This window comes from Pan troglodytes, chromosome 4, assembly GCF_028858775.2.
Source record: "Pan troglodytes isolate AG18354 chromosome 4, NHGRI_mPanTro3-v2.0_pri, whole genome shotgun sequence".
Taxonomy (NCBI): Eukaryota; Metazoa; Chordata; class Mammalia; order Primates; family Hominidae; genus Pan; species Pan troglodytes.
This window is the reverse complement of record NC_072402.2, coordinates 198548-222058: the sequence shown is the minus strand read 5'-3', so window position 1 is coordinate 222058 and position 23511 is coordinate 198548. Positions and strand designations below refer to the sequence as shown.

General features: G+C 53.7%; 1 pseudogene; it reads left to right on the top strand.

Annotated features, from left to right (window-relative positions):
• The first annotated feature begins 140 nt into the window (after positions 1-140).
• LOC112207432 (mitogen-activated protein kinase-binding protein 1-like) lies at positions 141-23317 on the top strand (annotated as a pseudogene).
• Positions 23318-23511: the final 194 nt, after the last annotated feature.

Here is a 23511-nt window from a genome sequence, read left to right as displayed (position 1 = left end):
GCCACTCATAGATGGACCTGCATGGGGACTTGCTTTTCCAGGAGAGATGATTGATTCACCATGCTGACATGACCACTCTCCCACGTGGTCTTCCTAGTGATCAGATGGGGTATCTGAAGGTTCAGAAACAGATCAAAGAAAATACTGTGCACATGGAGTGAATGTGAGTTGCTTTTGCTGAATACCCTTCCTGTTGTGTCGGGAGGTATCCTTTATGGGTTGTGGAGGCTGAAGGTGTGGCAGAGAGTCCCTCGCCCCATTCCTTAGCAAGCTGGGGCATAAGCATGTGATCTAGAGTTAGACATTCACTTCCTTCCACCAGAGAGGAGTGCTGAACCTTGGGGAAATGACACGAAGACACAGTGAAAATAAGAATTTACTCATGGTGGTGGCGGCTTCCTAACTCTTTTCTAAGCCTAGTTCTCCAACTTTCCCATTAATCCTGTGAAAAATTCTCCAAAACATTTTCTTTTCTGCTTAAATTAGTTAGAATCAGCTTCTTTGGTTTGCTATTGAAAGTGATGATAAGGCTGGGCACGGTGGCTAATGCCTGTAATTCCAGCACTCTGGGAGGCAGAGGCAGGAGGATTGTTTGAGGCTAGGAGTTTGAAACCACCTGGCAATATGGTGAGACCCTGTCTCTACAAAAAATAAAAACAAATTAACTGGGCGTGGTGGTGTATGCATGTGGGCTCAGCTACTGGGGAGGCTGAGGCAGGAAGATCACTTGAGGCCAGGAGTTTGAGGCAGTGAGCCATGGACACACCACTATACTCCAGCCTGGGTGAGAGAGTGAGACCCTGTCACAAAAACAAAACAAAACAAAACAAACAAAACCACAATTGGCAAACAATCCTCCCCTCACCCCCATTTAAGATTTCGGAGTACCTCTTACTGTCAGTTCCGAAAGAAACCTGCCACCCAAACTGAAACACAGCTGCTGCCACTAGCTGCGCTCATGCCAACCCTGCCGTGCTTGTGCCAACCCAGCCGTGCAGATGCAGGCTGTCTTCCTCCCAGGGCCGCCTGGGTTGAATGGTTACCTTTGATTGCAACACTTGTGTTTAAACTTTAACTTAAATTTGAGTTCCTAACAGTTAATTTAAGTATCTTTAAAAAAGATGCCATTTCAATGCTATAGTGAAATCAAAAGTTATTAGGAACAGAGCTGCCAGATTTAAGTTTATTATAAGTGATGCCAATACTCATGTCTGGAGGAACAGGTACATATCCATATTTTCTTGTGTTAAAGTAACAATGAGAGCTTAATACAGTTCGAGAAGTACAGGTAGGCAGAGCTGTGTTTGTTCTGTCCCTGAGCAGGTGTAAGAGGACGGTCTGTCACACATCAGGCAACACAATCAAAGGAGTAGAAATCACCGTGTCCAAAAGAGAGCAAGGAATGATCAAAGCTGGGAGAGGTTGGTCTGCTTACCACCTCCCCCTACAAAGTTAGGATTATTTTGCTACTTTAAGCATTTTAAGTGTACTGCACAGTGGCATTAAATAAGTCACATTGTTGTACAACCACCACCACCATCCAACTGAAACTCTGAACCCATTAAGCACTAATTCTCCCCTCCTCTCTCTAGCCCCTGGTGACCACCATTCTACTTTTTGTCTCTATGAATTTGACTACTCTAGGTACTTCAGAGAAGTGTCCTTTTGTGCCCGGCTTCTTTCACTCAGCACAACGTCCTCAAGGTCCATCTGTGGTGTAGCATGTGTCAGAGTCTCTCCCTCCTCCTAAGGCTGAATAGGTCGGCTTGATTCTTGTGTCATGAAGGACTCAGGTGGCAAATACCTAGCTACCCAAAAATCCCAGTGGATCTAACTCCCAACATGTCATTTAGTCTGCCTGCTAAAGGAAAACGGTGATTCAGAAGGACCTAGAGACCACTGATCCTCAAAGCCTGTTCCTGTGTTGGAATGAAATAAGGGGCTTGCTAAAGTTTAGACTCCTAGGCCCCTCCCCAGAGCCACTGAATAAGAATCCCTGGGGCTGAGCCTGGTGATCTGCACTTGGAAGCTCCCCAGGTGATTGCAATGCATGGTGCAGTTTGAGGATCACTGTCTAGACTGAATACCAGAGTGGGGAAATTGTACAGACAGGTTTATGTTCCTGTTGGTTAGCAAGCAACAAAGCAAATCAAATACATTTAAAGTAGTATTAGTTCCTTTTATTCCAAAAAGTTACCAATAGATGTTTAGGTGGTGCACCACAGGTCGAGGAAACAGAACTGAAACATGCTTATCTGAAGACAGATTTTAAAACTCACCCAAGCTCCCTGCTTTTGCCCATGCTGGGCTATGGCCCTGGTGAACCCTTCCTCTATGGTCTAGACTGAGCCTAGAAAGCCAGCCCAAACCCTAGTCATTCTTCAAAATATCTGGGCCAACTTTGATTAAGTTAGACATTACTTAACTTTAAGCTCCAGTTTTTTTCACCTGTAAGATCGGGTTGTTGAGTGATTACCTGAGAAAATGCTTTTATCCATAAGGCATTGAGACTTTGTTAACTTTCAGCAAATTTGAGCTGTGGTTACTCTGGTTTCCTCAACTGCTCCCCATCCTGAGTTCCCTTGCCTGTGCTGCCTATGGCACCACTTCACACAGGGTATTAAAATCAGAGGGATGGGCTGGTCTCTTTCATTAGATTATATATTCTCTAACCACAGGAACCGTGTCTTCATCATGGTCACACAAGATAGTGGCGGACAATGTGGGCCTTGGACCCAGACTGCCTGGGACCTTCCTGGCTCCATCACTTACTAGTTCTGCGACCTTGGGCAAATTACTTCACCTCTCTATGCCTCATTTCCTCATCTGTAATAACAGTGTCTTGGGGCTACCCTAGGGCTGATAATAGTATCCACAGGCCTCAGGAGCTGCAGAGTTAATATACGTGAAGCATTTAGAATCACCTTGGCACCTAGAAAGCTGTCCAAAATGCTATCTACTGGTTATTTAAAAAATCTTTGTATCCAGTGCCTGGCATACAGGGGGGATGCAAGACATATTTGTGGGAGAAGCACAGTCTGCAGTTATAGAAGGAAATAAAATTATTTAGGGTGAAGGCGACAGTGCACTGATGCTTGAACCAAGTGAGAGAATCAGTGCTCAGAAGTAGATAACAGAAGACACCAAGGGAACAAAAACGCTGCTCATATGCGATCAACAGAGCAGCAGACTCACAGAAGCCCGGTGGCCTTCCTTTTCTACCAGCAGGTCTTAAAGATTCCAGCTTGCTCCTAAATTGAATCTATGATTTTAATCACAGACACTCCCCAGCTCAGGAAAGTCCTATACATACCCATGCTGGCTGGGATAACGCAGGGCACACATTTGTACCCAGAAGGATGAGAATAATGCATTTTTCCAAAGGTTCTATTAGAGGGTGGTTAGGTTCCCAGGAACACTAGAGGTTAGCTACACTGTGCTAAGTAGGCCTGTGAAAGAAGCGATCACTTAGAACAAGGTTGAAAACCAGTGGGCCTCAGACTGAATGTGGTGCTCAGCTGCTGTTTTGTTTGGTCTGCATAGCAGGTTGTTTGTTTGAAGACAGGGTCTCACTCTGTCATGTGGGCTGGAGTACAGTGGGGTGATTATGGCTCACTGCAGCCTTGACCCCCCCTGGCTTAAGCAATTCTCCTTCCTCAGCCTCCCAAGTAGCTGGGACTACAGGTGCCCGCCACCACGCCTGGCTAATTTTTGTATTTTTAGTAGAGATGGGGTTTCACCATGTTGGCCAGGATGGTCTCAATCTCCTGACCTCATGATCTGCCAGCCTCAGCCTCCCAAAGTGCTGGGATTACAGGCGTGAGCCACCACTCCCAGCTCTGTTATAATTTTCGTTTGCCTGCTCAAGAGCGATGGGGTGCAGAGTTTCCAGAGCCATCTTGCTTTTGTCATACTTTTTTTTTTTTTGAGACAGAGTCTAGTTCTTGTCGCCCAGGCTGGAGTGCAATGGCATGATCTCAACTCATTGCAACCTTCACCTCCTGGGTTCAAGCAATTCTCCTGCCTCAGCCTCCCAAGTAGCTGGGATTACAGGTACCCACCACCACACCTGGCTTTTTTTTGTATTTTTAGTAGAGATGGGGTTTTACCATGTTGGCCAGCCTGATCTCGAATTCCTGACCTCAGGTGATCTGCCTGTCTCAGCCTCCCGAAGTGCTGGGATGATAGGCATGAGCCACTGTGCCCGGCCTGTCATACTTTTTAAAACCCTCCTGACTGTGACATTCTAGAAGGGGAAGCAGGAGACTAGAAGGTGGTATAAAAAGAGAAAGGAGTTCAAGACCAGCCTGGGCAACATGGCAAAACCCCAACTCTACAAAAAATACAAAAATTGACTGGGTATGGTGGCATGTGCCTGTAATCCCAGCTACTTGGGAGGCTGAGGTGGGAGGATTGCTTGAGCCCAGGAGGTCGAGGCTGCAGGGAGCTGTGATGGTGCCGTGGTGCCACTGCAGTCCAGCCTGGGTGACAGAGTGAGACCCTGCCTCAAAAAAAAAAAAAAAAAATGAAGGAAGGGCTGAGCCAGGGTGGCATGAGCCTGTAATCCCAGCTACTTGGGAGGATGAGGCAGGAGGATTACTTGAGCCCAGGAGTTCAAGACCAGCTTGGGCAACATAGTGAGACCTTGTCTCAAAAAAACAGAGAAAGAAACAGGAACAAGGAAAGAGTAGGAAATGGAGAAAGAAGGAGGAAAAAAAAAACAGGAAGAGTTGAGGGGTTAGAGGAGAAAATGATGTGACTCAGGAATTCCACAGCTGTTGGTCAGCCTGGCAGTTCTGGGCATATCTAGTCACATCGGAGGTCCCAGTGTCCCCAAATTGGCATATCGAAGTGGTTTATTGAGCCCAAGATGCTTAGCCCTCACTAGCAACTTGCACCTACCTCCCTTCAAGTTTCCAGCCAGTAGTGGCGTTCAGATATGGGGGCTGCAGTGGGGTCCCACGAGGGAAAATTAGGTCTGGGGGAAGTAGCTGTCTCCTCTTTCTCTCCTCCCTGCCTTTCCTATTCGCAGTCTCCAGGCTTGCTCTTGTCTGCTATTTCCAGTGCTAATGAAGAGTTGAGGCAGAAGGGGCAATGGGCCAGGGCCTGCTGACAGCCAGGAAGCCTAAAGAGAAGCTGCCTGGCTACTGGCCTTTGGCTTCTTGCCCCCGATTCCTACTACCCAGCTTCTGTCTCCAGAGCTGCCTCCGGAAAGGCAGGACCTGATTCCATCCAGCAGCCTTGCTGCCTGGCGGGAGAGGTTGCCCCCACCTTCTCTGTGAGGCAGGCAGAGTCCCTGATTCTGCTTCTGGCAGTTGGGGGGCTCTTCTCAGGTTTCTTGGGGCCAGAGATTCTCAGGGTGGGGCTTGGGACCTCTGTGGCACTGTAAGGCTTTCCCAGGCCTTCTCAGGCTATCTCTATCCCCCACCCCATCTTACTGAGCCTCTCTGCCGTGTGGCCCCTGCCTCGCCTCCCACTTCCTTCCTTATTCAACACATGGAGGGTGTGGGGGGCCAGCTCTTGCCAACTACACACATGGGTGCACACGTGAGAGGCCTTACATCTTAAGGCACACATGCTTGATACATGTGTTGCCCCAAGCCTGTGAACGGGCTGTGCACCCGAGGCCTGCTTTGCCCAAATCACATTTGTTCTTCCCTCCTACACCCCTTCCTGGGGTATGCACAAGGGCTGCGGGATGGCCTGTGTCCCTGCTGCCCTTTGTGGGTATGGCCAGAGATAGAGCTGGTATTTAGGGGCCTGGCTGGGGGGACAGGCTTCCAGGGAACCCTTTCACCCTCATTGGGCTACAGAGATAGTTCCTCTTGGGTGGGGAAAAGGAGCAAGAACAGGTTGCCAGGAGAAAGCAGTGGAGGCTGGGCACGGTGGCTTATGCCTGTAATCCCAGCACTTTGGGAGGCAGATCACTTGAGTTCAAGAGTTTGGGACCAGCCTGGGCAACGTGGCAAGATCCCGTGTCTACAAAAAAAATAAAAATAAAAAAAATACAAAGATTAGCTTGCATGGTGGCACATGCCTGTGGTTCCAGCTACTAGGGAGGCTAAGGTGGGAGGATTGCTTGAACCTTCAAGTTGAGGCTGCACTGAGCCATGTTTGCACCACTGCACTCTGGCTGGGATGACAGAGTAAGATCCTGTCTCAAAAAAAAAAAAAAAAAGAAAAGAAAAGGAAAGGAAAAAAACAGTGGAGCCCTTCTGAGCTCTTTCTACCCAGCTTCCTCTGCTGGGTGACTGGAAGTCCTGGGTGGCCTGGAGGGCTCCTGGGGGAGCTGTGGTTTGCTGCTGAGCCTGTTGTCTGCTCATCTTCTCAGGTGTGTGGTTGTGTTGTTCAATCCCCGGAAACACAAACAGCACCACATCCTCAACAGTTCCAGGTAAATGGGCTGGGGTCCTCAGGATACCTCTTCCTTCTGGGAGCTATGAGAAGGGCACTGTCTAGAGTCTCTATGGCTCTGGGGGCTGGGACCTGGTTGGGTCCTAAAGCCAGATGGGGAAGTGCCACATGTGCCATTGGTGTCTGCTGGTCTCACCTTTTGAGAGGCTGGGAGGGAGCTAGGCTTAGGCCAGGCTGCCGGTGCCCCTCTGAGCCTGCCCCATCTCTTGCAGGAAAACCATCACTGCCCTTGCCTTCTCCCCTGATGGCAAGTACTTGGTCACTGGAGAGGTGAGTGAGGAAGAGGGCTGGCAGTACTGTAAAGAGGGCAGGTGTCCCGGCCTCCGCAGACAGCTGCGGTCCTAGGCCTGCTGTCACTTTGGCTTCTGAAACAGACACCAAATCCTGGTTTTCGCTGTACCTTAGAATAGTGGTTCTCAAGCTTTAGTGGACATCAGAATCACTTGGAGGGCTTGTGGAAGCACACATCACTAGGCTGGTCCTCAGAGTTTCTGATTCTGTAGGTCTGGGATGGGAGTCTGAAATGTGCATTTGTAACAAGTTCCCAGAGAGTGCTGATCCTGCTGGTGAAGGAAGCGTGCTTTGGAAACCGCTACCTTAACTATTCCTTACCCCCGGGGGCCCCCTGCTGGGCTCAGGAGGAACGCTGCTGTCCTGGCGGCGTAGTCTTACTAGGGGCAGAAATAACCTGAGTGCTAGTGGCTCTCAGTGCCGGCTGCCCATCGGAACCATTCAGGGAGCTTTGAACAACCTGAAGTACAGACGGCCACCCAGAGATGCTGACTAAAATCGGGGGCCACTTTCTTCCTGGTAATCACTGTCGCCCTCAGATCTTTATCATATTTCCTCTGTACCCTGCCCTGACTTTTGGCTGGGGAAGTGATGGTATCTAGTAGCTGAGGAGGCGAGGGCCCCGCTCTGGAAGACGAAGTGGGGCTGTATGCCTGTGGAGAAGTCAAGAACTCACTTCCAGTTCTTGCCTCCCTGCAGAGTGGGCACATGCCTGCCGTGCGGGTTTGGGACGTGGCAGAGCACAGCCAGGTGGCCGAGCTGCAGGAGCACAAGTATGGTGTGGCTTGTGTGGCCTTCTCTCCTAGCGCCAAGTACATTGTCTCTGTGGGCTACCAGCATGACATGATCGTCAACGTGTGGGCCTGGAAGGTGAGTGGCTGGGTGGGGTGGCCTGGCAGCCTCACAGGGGTCAAGTGTCAGCTGGGGAGGCAAGAGACTGCTGACCTGCACTGCTCCATTCCACCCCACTGAACCATTCTCATTCTAGAAAGTTATTTGAAGCAGAAAAGAGCAACTGTGTGGCCAAGCATGTTGGTTGAAGGGGCTAGCTTTATGCCTTCAAGGACTTCTGCAGGAAACGAATCTTTTCAGCTCCTCTAGAAAGGGATTATTTCCCTACCCCTCTTTTTCTGGCCAGTAAATTCTGGAAAGAAACACTTTTTCAAGTACAAATTCTAATTCTCCTCCATTCTCTGAGTCACTGTCTTCTTAGCTCCAAGAGACAGAGCCTTGATTCTTCCTTTGGCATCCCCTCCAGAAAAACATTGTGGTGGCCTCCAACAAGGTGTCCAGTCGGGTGACAGCAGTGTCCTTCTCTGAGGATTGCAGCTACGTTGTCACTGCAGGCAACCGGCACATCAAATTCTGGTATCTCGATGACAGCAAGACCTCAGAGGTGAGGTGCTGAAGCTGGGAGTAGCCACCAAGGCCCCTGGCAGGGCCTGCCCAGCCCACCCCAGCAGACTCTGCCCCACTTGGGCCTCTCTCTGCATTCCCAGCAGTCATGCAGAAGTTTTGGATGAGCCAGATGCTGTCTGGGCTGAGGAGTAGGCCCAAAGAGCAAGGAGGTGCTGGAGGCGTCCCCTGTACTCTCCTAGGGCCTAGTTTCCAGGGGCAGGCTCTGGGGTGGATGGGGGTGTAACAGTGGTGTGCCTCCACAGGTGAATGCCACTGTGCCCTTGCTGGGCCGCTCAGGGCTGCTGGGAGAGCTACGGAACAACCTCTTCACTGATGTGGCCTGTGGCAGAGGAAAGAAGGCGGACAGTACCTTCTGCATCACGTCCTCAGGGCTGCTGTGTGAGTTCAGTGATCGAAGGCTTTTGGACAAGTGGGTGGAGCTGAGGGTAAGTACCTCCGTCCCCAGGGGTAGGGTCTGCTCATGTCTCAGCTCAGGGGAGAACTAGTGCCCAGGGCTTCAGACTAGGGGCTGGTCCCTTGTGCATACGGGAGACCCCAGGAGAACGAAGCTTGGGGGAGCTAGAGCTTGGCCCGTTTCCAGCCCTTGGTGATCTGTATAACTGCCTCCTCTCTGCTCTTTCTGTCTCTTTCCCCTGCTTTCCTCTTCCGCTCAGAACATAGACAGCTTCACAGTAAGTGGTGCCTGCACCTTCCTCTCTTTCTCATGCTATTTCTTTCTCTTCACTGGGCTTTTCCTACTGGATCCTCTGGTGCCTAGAAGAATCCTCGATTCCTAATCCCTGGCTGGACAGGGCTGAGGGGCTCAGAACAGGGCAGCTGGGTGGCTTTTCCCTTGCCCCTGCCTTGGCCGGTCCCTCCTCTTGGCAGGTGGCTGTTGATGGGTGGGGAGGAGAGAAGACTGAGTGGGCAGGTGGCCTTGCTGAGCTGAGCCACTCTGCCCACAGACCACAGTGGCCCACTGCATCTCTGTGAGCCAAGACTACATCTTCTGTGGCTGTGCTGATGGCACCATGCACCTTTTCAACCCCTCTAACCTGCACTTCCTTAGCACCTTGCCCCGACCCCATGCTCTGGGGACAGACATTGCTAGCATCACCGAGGCCAGGTGAGCTACGTGGGCCCCCCTTCCTCCATTTGTAGCCTTACCCCTGCCCAGTCTTTCTTGTCAGTGCCTCAGGGAGCAGGTGAAGAGTGTATTGATGCCCCAAAGATTATTGGGAATACCTCTTTAGACAGAAGAATTTGGGTTTATTGGTACTTGTTGCAACCAAGGAGACCCCACCCCATGGAGAACTGTGGAGAGTCTCAGTAAGTGGGTGTTAGAAGGGACATATGGGATTTGGGTTTGCGTTGGGTGATTTTAGGAATCGTTCAAGGGATTGAAGTATTCTGGTTGGATGCTGTCCGGAACTAGGGGCAATTCTACAGTGGAACATCTTGTTAATTTATCTAAGAGGTGAAGGAAAGGTATGGGGCTAAAGCTGTATTTGGTCAAGAAGCCGCCAGCAGTCATGTAGATGGGAAAGGCGGTGTTTGGTCATTGTCATGGTTCGTTGTGGTTTGTATGGTGATCTTGTTTTTATCTGTGCACAGAGTAGTCTTGTTTTTGTTTTGCCCCATCACAGCCATAGAAGTATCTTGTCTAACGTTGGTGTTCTGTGAAGCTGTGTTCATCCGAACACCATGGCCCAGCAGCTAGTGCTGGGTCAGGTTCCTGCTGATGGCTAGTAGGGGCTCCTTTCTTCTCTCAAGCAACTACTTCCAAACCTGCAGGCCCAGGGAGGGCTCCTCACACACTGCTCCTTCCATTGTGGATTGGCTTCTCTTTTCATTCCCTTCAGTCTGACCAGTGTGCCCTGTCCTCTCCCTACAGTCGCCTCTTCTCTGGAGTGGCGAATGCCAGGTATCCAGACACCATTGCCTTGACCTTTGATCCTACTAATCAGTGGCTGTCTTGTGTGTACAACGATCATAGCATTTATGTTTGGGATGTGAGGGACCCCTAGAAAGTGGGCAAGGTGTACTCGGCTCTGTATCAGTCTTCCTGCGTCTGGAGTGTGGAGGTATGTGGGCTGGCTGGCTGGCTGGAGACTGGCCAGGTTAGCTGGGATACCATTTTGAGGACAGAAAATAGGGATCCCCAAGTATAATCTTAGATTCCTGCTGCCTCCCTGTTTCTCCAGTGACTTCCCTGGGATAGATCCTGGGGACTGAGTTTGAATGTTACAGGCTTCCCCAGTGTGCCCCATCCTTAGTTTTGCCTCAGTCATCTTGGACAAGTTATTGAATTTGACCAAGCCTCAGTTTCCTCACCTGTAAAATGGTGTACTTGATTCACCTAATTGTTCTAAGAATAAAATGAAATAGTGTAAGTGGGAGACATAGAAGAGTGCCTGATATGTAGTGGGTGCTTCCCCTTGGTCATGTTGAAGGGTATATACCAGTTATGTATGGCCTGTGACAGGCACTGGGCTAAGTCCTGGCCACCATTCCCTTTTTCGTCCCATTCCCTTCCATCTCCTTGGGTAGGCAGAGGACTGCTCCCGAATGGAGGTCTGATTGTGTTCCCTCGGCCCCTTCAGGTCTACCCCGAGGTGAAGGACAGTAACCAGGCCTGCCTGCCCCCCAGTTCCTTTATTACCTGCTCCTCAGACAACACCATCCGCCTGTGGAACACAGAGAGCTCCGGGGTGCATGGCTCCACCCTCCACCGAAACATCCTCAGCAGTGTGAGCCCTGAGGCTGTGGGGCCCTGCTTCACCCTCAGTGCCCCCATCCCCACAGCTATTGCACCTGGTTACTGGGAACTGGGTCCCTAGGCCTCGGCCTTCCAGCCTTCATTTGGCTGTGCTCTGTGGTCCAAGGGTTTATTGTGCTCAGCTTTCTTGCCCCTTGCAGCTGTACTGGTCAGGCCTGCTTCATCCACCTTTTCTAACCTGTTCCACTAGGACCTCATTAAAATCATCTATGTGGATGGGAACACCCAGGCCCTGCTGGACACAGAGCTGCCTGGAGGAGACAAAGCTGATGCATCCCTGTTGGATCCCTGCGTGGGCATCCGCTCGGTGTGTGTCAGCCCCAATGGACAGCATCTAGCATCAGGGGACCGTATGGGCACACTTAGATAATGCCAGGCCCTGGGTGGGTACTGACTGCCTCTCATGGTGCCGAGTTGGGTATTTAGAACTTTAGGGAGGGTTTGGCTCAAAAAGATTGGGCAACAAGATACTTATTTACAAGGCAAAGATAATAACTTCACAATGAGTAAACCTAGCAGAAATCATCTTCACCAAGTGATCAAGGTTAACATCCTCATATCAACATCATTAAGCCCATAATAGGACGTGCTAAGAAGGACGTGACATTGTTTCTGTGGTATTCTTACCAAAAATGCATAAACTCAATATAGGCGTGAGAAAACATCCGACAAACTCACATTGAGGTACATACCACAGAGTAACTGATCAATACTCTTCAAAAGCATCAAGATCATGAAAAGTAAGGAAAGACCAGAGAACTGTTACAGACCACAGAAGTCTAAGGAGAAGTAACTAAATGCAATTTGGATTCTGGATAGGATCTAGAGTCAAGAAAAAGGACATAGTAGGAAAACTGGTGAAATTTGAATAAGGTCTCTAATTAATAGTATTGTACCAACATAAATTTCCTACTTTTGATAATTGCACTATCGTTATGTAAGATGCTCACATTAGGGAAAGCTGGGTAAGGGAAATATAGACGCTCTCTGTTCTTTCAGCAACTTTTCTCTAAGCCTAAAAGTTCAAAAAAAGGAAAAAGGAGGAGAAAATGTAGCAGAGGAGGGGGCGTGAGTCCTTCCTGCGGCCTGGCCATGGCCTCTTCCCACCTCTCCTCATCTTTGCAGGATGCACAAACTTCAGTCCCTGAGTGAGATGCTGAAGGTGGAGGCCCATGACTCTGAGATTCTGTGCCTGGAGTATTCTAAGCCAGACACAGGTTAGGAGAATGCCCGGAATGGCACAGGTCTCCTCCAGTCCTGCCGGTGCCACTTATATCTGTCCTGGCTCTTGGACGTGGGGTCGGTAATCTTTGGATCATTGGTGTCTTTGCTGGTTTAGAGGAAGACAGCTCTGTCCTTGCTCCGTGGTTCACATGGCTTGGGGATATGGGGCTCAGTTCCCTCGGGGCTCTTTGCCAGGCCCAGATAAGGGCTGTTCAGGGCACTCATGGGCTGATGGAGTTCTTTCATCCCCAGGTCTGAAACTGCTAGCATCGGCGAGCCGGGACCGGCTGATCCATGTGCTGGATGCCAGGCGGGAGTACAGCCTACAGCAGACGCTGGACGAACACTCATCCTCCATCACTGCTGTCAAGTTTGCAGGTGCGGGCAGGGTGAATGAGACACATCCTGCCACTCTCACCCCTGCTGCCATCTGCCTCCCACCTCCATGAGAAGGGTCTGCCCGTTGTGGGGGAGTGTTGGACAGCAGCTGGGAGGCCTGGAGCTGGTTGGGAAGATAGGTGGAACAGAGACTCTCAGTGCTGGGACTTGAGCCAACCAGGTTGGACTGAGGATAAGGAGACAGGAAAACCTGGGTTTCCAGGTTTAATTTAGTTGGTTTTCCCTGGCATGTAGAGTAGCTTGATGGGGGATCTCATGGAGGGAAGGTGGGAGGCAGGCTGCTCCCATGTGGTGAGAACAGTGGGAACAGCTGGGCTTCCCTCCTTCATAGCCAGTGTTGGGCAAGTCTGCATGATCAGCTGTGGAGCAGACAAGAGCATCTACTTCCGCACTGCGCAGAAGGTGAGGGCACTGGGCTTTCCTGAGAGGGGCGGGGCAGGGCGGGGTCTGCCATTCCCTGCCTAAGGTTACAAGAGGTGAAGGGAGGCGCAAGTAGGGCTCTTGGGGCCTGGTGAGGCATTTGGGTGTGGGCCTGCCCACATGCTCCACCCCTGCAGTCTGGAGATGGAGTGCAGTTCACACGGACACACCACGTGGTGCGGAAGACGACCCTCTATGACATGGATGTGGAGCCCAGCTGGAAGTACACGGCTATTGGCTGCCAGGACCGAAATATTCGGTGGGCATCCCCTCCTCAGACTCTGCCCACATTCCTTCATCGCCCTACGGGGTCAGCTCTGTGCAGCTAAGTTCCCACATCTGTCGTTCTGTACAGGACTTTGTACCCCCTTGAGCCTACAGTACTTTGCTTCACCCAAGAGGTGGTAGCCTGTTTGCTGCTGGGGGTAGCTCCCAGAGAGTGTAGACTGGGAGTGAAAGCTGGCATTTCCATCCCCCAGGCGTGTTCCACCTTCACCGCCTCCTCATGAGAAAGAGACTATGTTTCTTACAGGATATTTAACATCAGCAGTGGAAAGCAGAAGAAGCTGTTTAAAGGGTCACAGGGTGAGGACGGCACACTCATTAAGGTAAGGACCCAGAGGGGGTACTGGACAGGGGCTCGGGGACAGGGTGGTGCTGGGTGGGAGGGACTGGTACTTCCCATGTCCTCCAGCTGCACACCCAGCTACTCCTCAGGTGCAGACAGACCCCTCAGGGATCTACATTGCCACCAGCTGTTCTGACAAGAATCTCTCCATTTTTGACTTCTCCTCAGGCGAGTGCGTGGCCACCATGTTTGGCCACTCAGGTGAGTGTAGCCTGAATCCCCGAGTAGAAGCTGATACCTGCGTAAACCTGAGTGAGTTCCACCCCTGGAACTTCACTCTTCTATTAGTCTCTTGGGACCCGCAGAGCTACCTATCCCTACCCTGCAGCCAACCCCCGTGTCCACTGTGGGGATGGAGAGGACTTGGTTGGGAATTTAAGGTGGCTTATAGACCGTATTCTTTGTTCTTCACAGAGATTGTCACTGGCATGAAATTTAGTAATGATTGTAAACATCTCATCTCTGTGTCTGGGGACAGGTGAGCAGAATCCAGCTTCCCTGAGAGGCAGATTCTTACTCTGCCACAGCACCCTGCCCTCCCCTCTCTCCATTTCAGTGATGTCTCTGGGAAGTGGGGTTAACAGGGATAGCTCTTGGCTGTGCTTGACCTGAAGTGGAGGGTGGCTCTGGTCTCCTTGCCATCCATGGATAAGGGGAACGAATAGCGCTAGCCATTCTACCTGCCCCTCCTTCAGCCAACTGTGTGGCTTTACCCCAGCTGCATATTTGTGTGGCGCCTGAGCTCTGAGATGACCATCAGCATGAGGCAGCGTCTGGCCGAGTTGCGCCAGCGTCAGCGGGGCGGCAAGCAGCAAGGACCATCCTCTCCCCAAAGGGCTTCTGGACCCAACCGGTGAGAACAGAATGTGGGCAAGTGATGGGTGGGTGTGCAGATGGCTTGCTGGGACCTCACTGCACTTCCTCCATGCTTTGGGCCTGCCATTCAGCAACTCTGTCTCCCAAGACCTTACCTCTCACACAAGGATCCATGATGTCAGCCTCTTCCCCCTGTTGAGTCTCCTCTCCCCCTATTGAGTCTCATCTTCCCCTCATTGAGTCTCCTCTTCCTTTTTCCCCCATTGAGCTTCCTCTCCCCCTATTGAGTCTCCTCTCCCCATGCCCTTCCTTGTCTCGGACTCAGGCACCAGGCCCCATCAATGCTGTCTCCTGGACCGGCTCTCTCATCAGACAGTGACAAGGAGGGAGAAGATGAGGGGACTGAAGAAGAACTTCCAGCACTGCCCGTCCTTGCCAAGAGTACCAAGAAGGCACTGGGTCTGTGGCAGTTGGGTGTGGGGGCAGACAGGCCCTAGTTGGTATGATGGCTAGATATGGTTTTTCTGAGACTGTGGGGTGAGAGCAGTGTGAGCTGAGGAAACTGAGGCATCATTGTGGCCACACAGGGTATGGGCTGATGGGGCCAGGGCTCCAGGGTTGGGTGGGGGTGGGGGAGGGGCAGGAGACACTTCCTCTGACTGCCTGTTTCTGTCTAGCCTCGGTCCCCAGCCCAGCCTTGCCCCGAAGCCTGTCCCACTGGGAGATGAGTCGGGTGAGTCGCCATTGTTAAAATGTTCTTCCAAGGTTAGAGGAGGCGAAGGGAGCTGTGAGAACAGGGCTCTCTGGGCCTGGTAGGGTACTGGGGCATGGGGTCTGCCCACATGCTGCACTCCTGTGTCCAAGGAAGGCCTTGTCGGGGAAGTTGAAGCAGCTGGGCCAGTCCTGGGTGCGGGGTGAAGAAAGCCCAGGTATTTCCTTCCTGTGGACCAGTTGGGGTGGATGGAGCACAGGGTTAGTCAGCACTGGGGAGGTGGGGCACTTGTTCAGCTGCCTGGTGCCTGGAAGTAAATATCATCAGAGAAGAGCTCAAGGTGGAGAGGACAAAGGACCCCTAAGCCAGACAGTTAGAACTAAAATGCAGGAAATCAAGGATCCAAAGAGCGGAGATCTGGAGAAACAGTTCTAAAGACCCCGGTTAGGAGGTAAGCGGAGAACTTCCAGAATAGTTAGAGGGAAAAGGCCATGAGGGGACCCGTAACTCAGCAACTGCCCTGGGGTGGCCAAAGGGGGATCAAGGTGTTCAGAGCAAGTTCCCAAGCACCAGTACCTTCCGTTGTCAGCAACTGTTTCACAGAGTGATGATGCTGTGGTGTCTCTGGAGCACCCTGACCGGGCCAGGGGTTTCAGGCCTGGGCTATAGGTTTGTCCTTGGTGCTGTGAAGGGACTTTGGGGCCCCCAGCTATTGGAGTGATTAGGGTAGAGAGGCAAAAGGAGTGGTTGGGGTAGACAGGCAGAAGTGGCCTTTGCCCTGGGCTGGGTTTCTTGGGGGACTCTTTGTAGTAAGTGGTTGCTGCTGGGGCTGTCCTCAGAGTGGGAGACTTTTAGAGACCCCCAGCTCTGAGGCATCAATGATACCAGGTGAAGGCTGAGACTAGGGGTTCCTGTGCCAGAGGATGCGGAATGCAGCTAAGAGCATGAACTCTGGAGCCAGACTAACCTGCAGGCCACTTACTGTCTGTGGGACGCAGACTGGTCACTTAAGCCCCCTGTGCTTCAGTCTCCTCATCTGTAAAACAAGGATGATACTAGTGCCCATTTCAAAAGGTTGCTGTGAGGATGAAGTAAGCTAGCATGTGTAGTGTGCCAGGCACATAGTAAGGGATATGTGGATATTTGTTGATCTGACTGTGTGGTTGTTGTTACTCCTCCCCCACCCCCTACCTCCCACCAGGCACAGGAGTCCGTGGGGTTCCTGGACCCAGCTCCTGCAGCCAACTCGGGACCCAGAAGAAGAGGGCGCTGGGTTCAGCCAGGTGTGGAACTGAGCGTTAGATCCATGCTGGATCTGCGGCAGCTGGAAACACTGGCCCCAAGCCTGCAGGACCCTAGCCAGGACTCGCTGGCCATCATCCCATCTGGTCCCAGGAAGCATGGGCAGCAGGCCCTTGAGACTTCACTCACTAGCCAGGTGAGCCTGCTTTCTCCCAGCTCTCTAGAGAGTTCCAAGGGGCCTTAGGCAGCCTTTGCCACCAGCTGGGACCTGAGCACTGGTCCAGCTATGCTTGCTCTGCCCCTGTGGCACATGGGTAACCTGAACTGCAAAGCCAGGATGGGGGTGGCTGGGCTGTATGGTTTGGTCATCAGGATAGGCAGGGGAGGGGTTGGGGTGGAGAGGCAAAAGTGGCCTTTGCCCTGGGCTGGGTTTCTTGGAGGACTCTTGGTATTAAGTGGTAGCTGGAGGTTGGCAGCCCAGAGTGCTAATACAGTTCATCCAGAAGCTCACATCAGCAACTGGAGCCCAGCCTGGCTTCTCGATGTCTGTCCTTCAGCTTCCCCTTGAATGAGTGCACACCACATCCTTACTCACCTCCACCTCTTCTCCAAGGGGAGGGTTGGCCCCCAGGATACTCAGGGCTTACCCCCCAGCTACCACTGCCTCATCTGTCACCTCTGCTCTGTTAACATCCCTTTGTGTGTTCCCAGAATGAAAAGCCCCCTCGGCCTCAGGCTTCCCAACCTTGTTCCTATCCCCATATTATCCGATTATTGTCACAAGAGGAAGGGGTCTTTGCCCAAGATCTGGAACCTGCACCCATTGAAGATGGTATTGTCTACCCGGAGCCGAGTGACAACCCCACCATGGATACCAGGCAAGGATCCTGCCCTAGCCAGACCTCGTGCCCCCGTCTTCCCCTCCCTATGAGTGTTCTTTAGTCGAGGGAGGGTTGGCCCCCAGGATACTCAGGGCTTTCCTTCCAGCTCACCACTGCCTCATCCCTCACCCTGATCACAGGCAGGAGTCCAGCGGGGCTGCTGCCTACCCCTGCTCACTGCCTTTTCTTCTCCCTGCTGGAATCCTAACAGTGAGTTCCAAGTGCAGGCTCCAGCCCGGGGAACTCTGGGAAGAGTGTACCCAGGCAGCAGGAGCTCAGAAAAGCACAGCCCTGACAGTGCCTGCTCTGTGGATTACAGCAGCAGCTGCCTTTCCAGCCCGGAGCACCCCACTGAAGGTGAGGCTGTAGCCTGGAGGGAGGGGCCATGGGGGGTGGGGCCCGGAGGTGGGTGGGGAGGTTCTGGCAACAGATGGGTGCAGTGCGATGCCTCTCTCCCCTCCCCACACCCAGACTCTGAGAGCACGGAGCCCCTCAGTGTGGATGGCATCTCCTCAGACCTTGAAGAGCCAGCTGAGGGCGATGAAGAAGAGGAAGAAGAGGAGGGAGGCATGGGCCCCTATGGGCTACAGGAGGGCAGCCCCCAGACTCCAGACCAGGAGCAGTTTCTAAAACAGCACTTTGAGACTCTGGCCAGTGGAGCTGCTCCAGGTGTGGTCAGAGGGCCAGCATTTAGTGCCTGCAATTTGCCCTTCTCCCCTCCTTGCCTACCTGAGAGGAGGGTCCCAGGGTATAGGCTGTGGCTGGGGGTCTCAAGGAGGAAAATCTGGGGCAAGGGCTTGGTTTTTGCCCCAATTCATGATTTCTCTGACCTTGGTAGGGGCCCCAGTGCAGGTCCCAGAGAGGTCAGAGTCTCGGAGTATCTCTTCACGATTGCTGTTGCAAGTACAGACCCGCCCACTCAGGTACAGAGGCCCCCTACCCCCCAGCAGCAGCTCTGGCTCTCCTGGCCTCCCAGGGCTCCTGCCCTCTCCTCTCCAGTGTTCTGTCTCTCCATGCGCGGGGTGTTTTGCACTCCCGGTTTTGGGCTAACTGGCCTTTCCCCAGCCCTATCTGGCTTTGTGCTGGTTCTCTCCTAGTGCCCTGGTGCTATGAGTTTCTCGCCATTTTGGCAGGGAGGAGCATTGAGACTTCTCTGGGCCTTCTCCCACATTTCCTCCCTGTAGGGAACCATCCCCGTCCTCCTCAAGCCTGGCACTGATGTCGAGACCAGCCCAGGTGCCACAGGCATCTGGTGAGCAGCCGAGAGGCAATGGTGCCAATCCCCCTGGAGCACCCCCGGAGGTGGAACCATCCTCTGGCAACCCCAGCCCCCAGCAGGCAGCCTCTGTGCTGTTGCCACGATGCCGTCTCAACCCTGACAGCAGCTGGGCTCCCAAGAGAGTGGCCACAGCCAGCCCCTTTTCTGGACTCCAGAAGGCCCAGTCTGTGCACAGTCTGGTGCCACAGGGTGAGGAGCCTGATGGGTTCAGTGCCAGGGTGCAGGGTCTATGGAACACATGTACATGCTGGAGGAGGGAGGGCCTGGTGTGGCCCTGATGTGCCACTCTGCTGGCCACTAGGTGTCCCTTAATGGGCATGTGGAGGGGAACAGCAGCTCTTCGGGATTGGGTGTTGGCACCTGGGATGCCTTCCTCAACACCTGACCTGTGTATACCTCTGTCTCCTTTGCAGAAAGACATGAGGCCAGTCTGCAGGCCCCTTCACCAGGCGCACTGCTGTCTCGGGAGATCGAAGCTCAGGATGGTCTGGGCTCCCTGCCCCCAGCTGATGGCCGTCCGTCTCGGCCTCACTCCTATCAGAACCCCACCACCAGTTCCATGGCCAAGATATCCCGCAGTATCTCTGTTGGGGAGAACCTGGGCCTGGTGGCTGAACCTCAAGCTCATGCCCCCATCCGAGTCTCACCACTCAGCAACCTGGCCCTGCCCAGCTGGGCTCACCTGGTCCTGGACATCCCCAAACCACTGCCTGACCATCCTACCCTGGCTGCATTCTCTCCTGTCACCAAAGGCCGGGCCCCTGGCGAGGCAGAAAAGCCTGGCTTCCCGGTGGGCCTAGGAAAAGCTCACAGTACAACTGAGAGATGGGCCTGTTTGGGGGAGGGCACCACTCCCAAGCCTAGGACAGAGTGCCAGGCTCATCCTGGGCCCAGCAGCCCCTGTGCCCAGCAACTGCCAGTCAGCAGCCTCTTCCAAGGCCCTGAAAACTTGCAGCCCCCACCCCCTGAGAAGACTCCCAACCCCATGGAATGCACCAAGCCAGGGGCAGCCCTGAGCCAGGACTCAGGTGTGCACAGCTCCCCAGCTCTCATCTCCTGCCCCATCCTTACTCTCCCCTCTCTGTTGGCCGCTGTCTGGCTCTATCCCATTTCTGTGGGTACAGCTTCTGGTGTTTCTTGTCCTGTCTGCTCCTGTCGCAGGTCCGTAAGTCACACCCCTGATGGTGAGACCCTCCTGCTAACCTTCATGATTTCCTTGTGACTCACTTGCCCATTCAGTGGCTTCTGAACTTGGGGCTGGCCGTCTCCTCTGGACCTTGTTTGTGTGGTGTTGGGGAGGCCGTTGGAAGAGAAGCCAAGAGGAAGGGACTGAGGGCAAGTGGGGGGTGCAATGCTGAGGGCTAGGTCTCTCCCGCTCTGAGTGTCTTGGGTGCGGAGGCCTGAAAGGGCTACATGCTGGGCCTCACTGAGCTGTATCCGTCTCTTTCGGAGCCAGCGGTGAGCCTGGAGCAGTGTGAGCAGCTGGTGGCAGAGCTCCGCGGCAGCGTGCGCCAGGCAGTGCGGCTCTACCACTCGGTGGGTGTTAGGTGCCCCCCGGCAGGAGGGCGGGCACGTCAGTAGTGCTGGGTGTTTCGGATAACCATGTCCAGAACAGTATGCTAAGGCTCTTGTGCTGACAGGATGGCACACTCAAGAACATCTTGGGCAGCACAGGTGAGGGGGTTAGAGGCCAGGCTAGCCTCTTGTACCGGGCACCTGTGGTCATTTCTGGTTAAGAGCTGGAGACTTCCCTCAGGAGGTGAGGCCTGAAGAGACCACACCTCCCAGTTGGCTCAGGACAATCCCAGTTTATGTCGTTGTCCCAGTGTAATTATTAATGGCATCCTTTTTCATATCCATGAATTATTTGGCCCCCTTAGACATAGGGGACAGTCCAAGAAGGCCCAAACTTTGAAAGAGAAAGCAGATTCTGCCGGAGTTGTCATAAGGAGTTGCTTATAAGATGTAGACGGTTCTGCAATCCAATGGGTTCCTCCTTGGGCGTCACCCCCAGAGTCTGCCTGCATCCCATGTTCCCTGGCCATACATGCTGATCTTGGCGGGTAGAGTTCCCAGCTAGTCCCTTCTGAGGCAGGCTGGACCCAGGTGGGGCCCCTCCCTTTTATATGTCTGTTGACAGGCTCCTCCACCTCACTTCTGGGGGTGCTGTTTCAGGTGGCTGGCTGCAAGATGCCCTCAGCAGAGCAAAGTCAGATTGCCCAGCTCCTCAGAGACACCTTCTCTTCAGTGCGACAGGAGCTGGAAGCTGTGGCTGGGGCAGTGCTGTCCAGCCCAGGCAGCAGCCCTGGGGCTGTGGGAGCCGAGCAGACACAGGCCCTGCTGGAGCAATACTCGGAACTGTTGCTTCGAGCCATGGAACGGCGTATGGAATGCAAACTCTGAGTTCTGGAAGCCTGTCCCAAGTGAATGAATGCCCCAGCGATTCCAAACTGCAGCCCCTCTGCCCCTCACCAAAACCTGCGGGGCTGCCTGGAGTGGAAAGCAGGGAGCAGTGTTCAGAGGCAAAGCAGCCTTCCCAGCCGCTCCTCGTGGGGGGCCTGTATTTATTAATTTATTTCCCTGACTGTTGCCTCACTTCCTTGGAACTCCTGCCTCCACAGCCCCTCCAGTGGCAGGGACAGGTCTTGGGTCTTTGTCATCTTGGTGCTGTGAGAGGTAGGAGGGCAGCCTACCCCATCTAGGAATCTGGGAAGGGCTGGCCCTCTCTTAGAAGCCATTTGAAATTACTGCAGGGATTAGCTCCCTGTGGTGGAGCATACACAGGGTACTCTGGGGTCGAGGTGAGAGGTGATGTGGTATTCAGTGCCCGTCAGCCAACTGTGGGCCTTCACCTCTACCTGCACTTCCCCTCTCACACCAGCTGCACTCCCCTGGCTGCCAGAGCAGGGTGGTTTTCCCCAATACCTGGCAGCTCAGAAAGGCAGAGCCATCTGGCCCTCCAGGGTGTCCCCAGCCATCAGGAGACTTGAGTTTGTATTTGGACCTGAGCCCGCACATTCCACTCCCATTCTCCCTCCAAGAGGGGCCCAGCATTGTATTTCCCTGTGACCCCTTACTCTCCTGGCCAGAACTTGAGCCAGCTGTGGGACGTTGCTGCAGAACAGTAAGCCCTCACCTGGGCAAACATGAAGCTCTGGCCTCCTTTCCTCAGCCCCTTGTTCTTCCCTGTCCTGCACCCTGGACCCCAGCCGGCTGCTGGAGCCCAGAGGCCACCTTCTCCCTGCATCCTGAATGATGCTTAGTCAGAAGCCTGTGTTGGAACATCCCTCGTTTACAGGGCGCTGGCCTACCTCCTGAGGACCTCGGCCACAGATGAGATCACACGCATGCACGTGCACACATGTACACACACACACCTACCTGCACAGCACGCCGTTGAGTGTTGGTTGCCAGAGTATCTGGCTGGCTGCTGTGTGCCTGGTTTCCTCACATCCTGCCTCAGCTTCACCACCCTGGCTTATGTGGAACACCTATCAGGGAGCAGAAAAGGGGTGCAGTACACTAAGTGAACCCAGATTCTGGATTCTTGGTGTCCACAGCCTAGCTGATACGAGATGGCCCATAGGACACCTGGTTTAGGTAGAAGGAGCCTCCTCAAAGGCAGTGCTGGGCACCCACGGGTGTGCTGGATACTGGAGTTTGAGAGGAGGGAGGTGCTGGGGCCAAAGGAGACACTAGAAAAGTGGTAGATGGGACAGGTAAGTGGCAGAGGTGAGGGGATAAGTTAGAATGTAAAAGGGCAGTAATTAGGGGTGAGGGAAAGGAGATAGGGGACCCTAGGAGGTAGAGTGGGACCATGTCGTGAGGCAGTTGAAGAGTTGAGGAAAGGTTTTTCTGGGCCCTACTGCTCCCTTCTGCTGCAGGTAAGTCAGAGCAGCTTTACCACAGCTTCAGGCCACGAAAGCCCCTGCACCCGCCCTGCTGTGCCATAGGCAGAGGCTTATAAAGAAATGGGTTCCGGGCCAGGTGTGGTGGCTCAAGCCTGTAATCCCAGCACTTTGGGAGGCCGAGGCGGGTGGATCACGAGGTCAGGTGATCGAGATCAGCCTGGCCAACATGGTGAAACCCTGTCTCTACTAAAAATAAAAAAATTAGCTGGGCGTGGTGGTGGGTGCCTGTAATCCCAGCTACTCGGGAGGTTTAGGCAGGAGAATCGCTTGAACCCTGGAGGTGGAGGTGGAGGTTGCAGTGAGCCGAGATCGCGCCATTGCACTCCAACCTAGGTGACAAAGCTACACGCCATCTCAAAAAAAGAAAGAAAGAAAGAAAGAAAAAGGGTTACAAAAGGTTCCCAGCTCCGGGGCATCAGCCTGAGTGCGCTTGAGCTGCTCCAAACCTGGCCCTTCCCCACTCCTCTAGCATCGCCACCCGCATGGCCCTGGAACTCCCGCGGCGCCGGGGGCGGGCCCGTGCCTGCTGTGCCCCGACTTCCCACACCAGCCGCGCCCACCGCAGGTGGGACTCAGGTTCGCCCTCTGGGCCAGGTCCTTCACGAGGAGGGAGCTACCCTTCGCCAGAAGTTTGTGAGAATGTGGCCGCCCTTTTCCTGCCCTCTGCCCCATGTGGGTGGGGGGCCTCGTGGCCCGGCCGGCGCCCCGTCCCCTTCTGCGTGTCTGAGGCCACTGGCAACCGCCGCCCCACTCCAGATTTGCCCCCGCCCTGTTTTGAAAGCCCCTTATTTATAACTTTTATACTTTGTGCAGGTCGCGGCGCTTCCCGCCTCATCCTCGGCTGCATGGGGCGGGGGGGCTGTTTTTAACGTGCCCGTTTGTACTGATGTATGAACTTGTCAATAAACACAATTGTTTGTTAACCCTGGGATGCCGGCCCAGTGGGGCAGGCCGAAGCGGGCGCTGCCAGTCGTTCCACCGCTTCGGTGGCAGAACCCGGTATGTGTCCAGGGGCAGGACGGGGCGGGGTGCTGGGGGTGTGGCCTGCGGCGGGTGCCTCTGGAAGGGCGGGGCGAGGGTCTGGGGGTGTGGCCTGCGGCGGGGAGGGCGGGGCGAG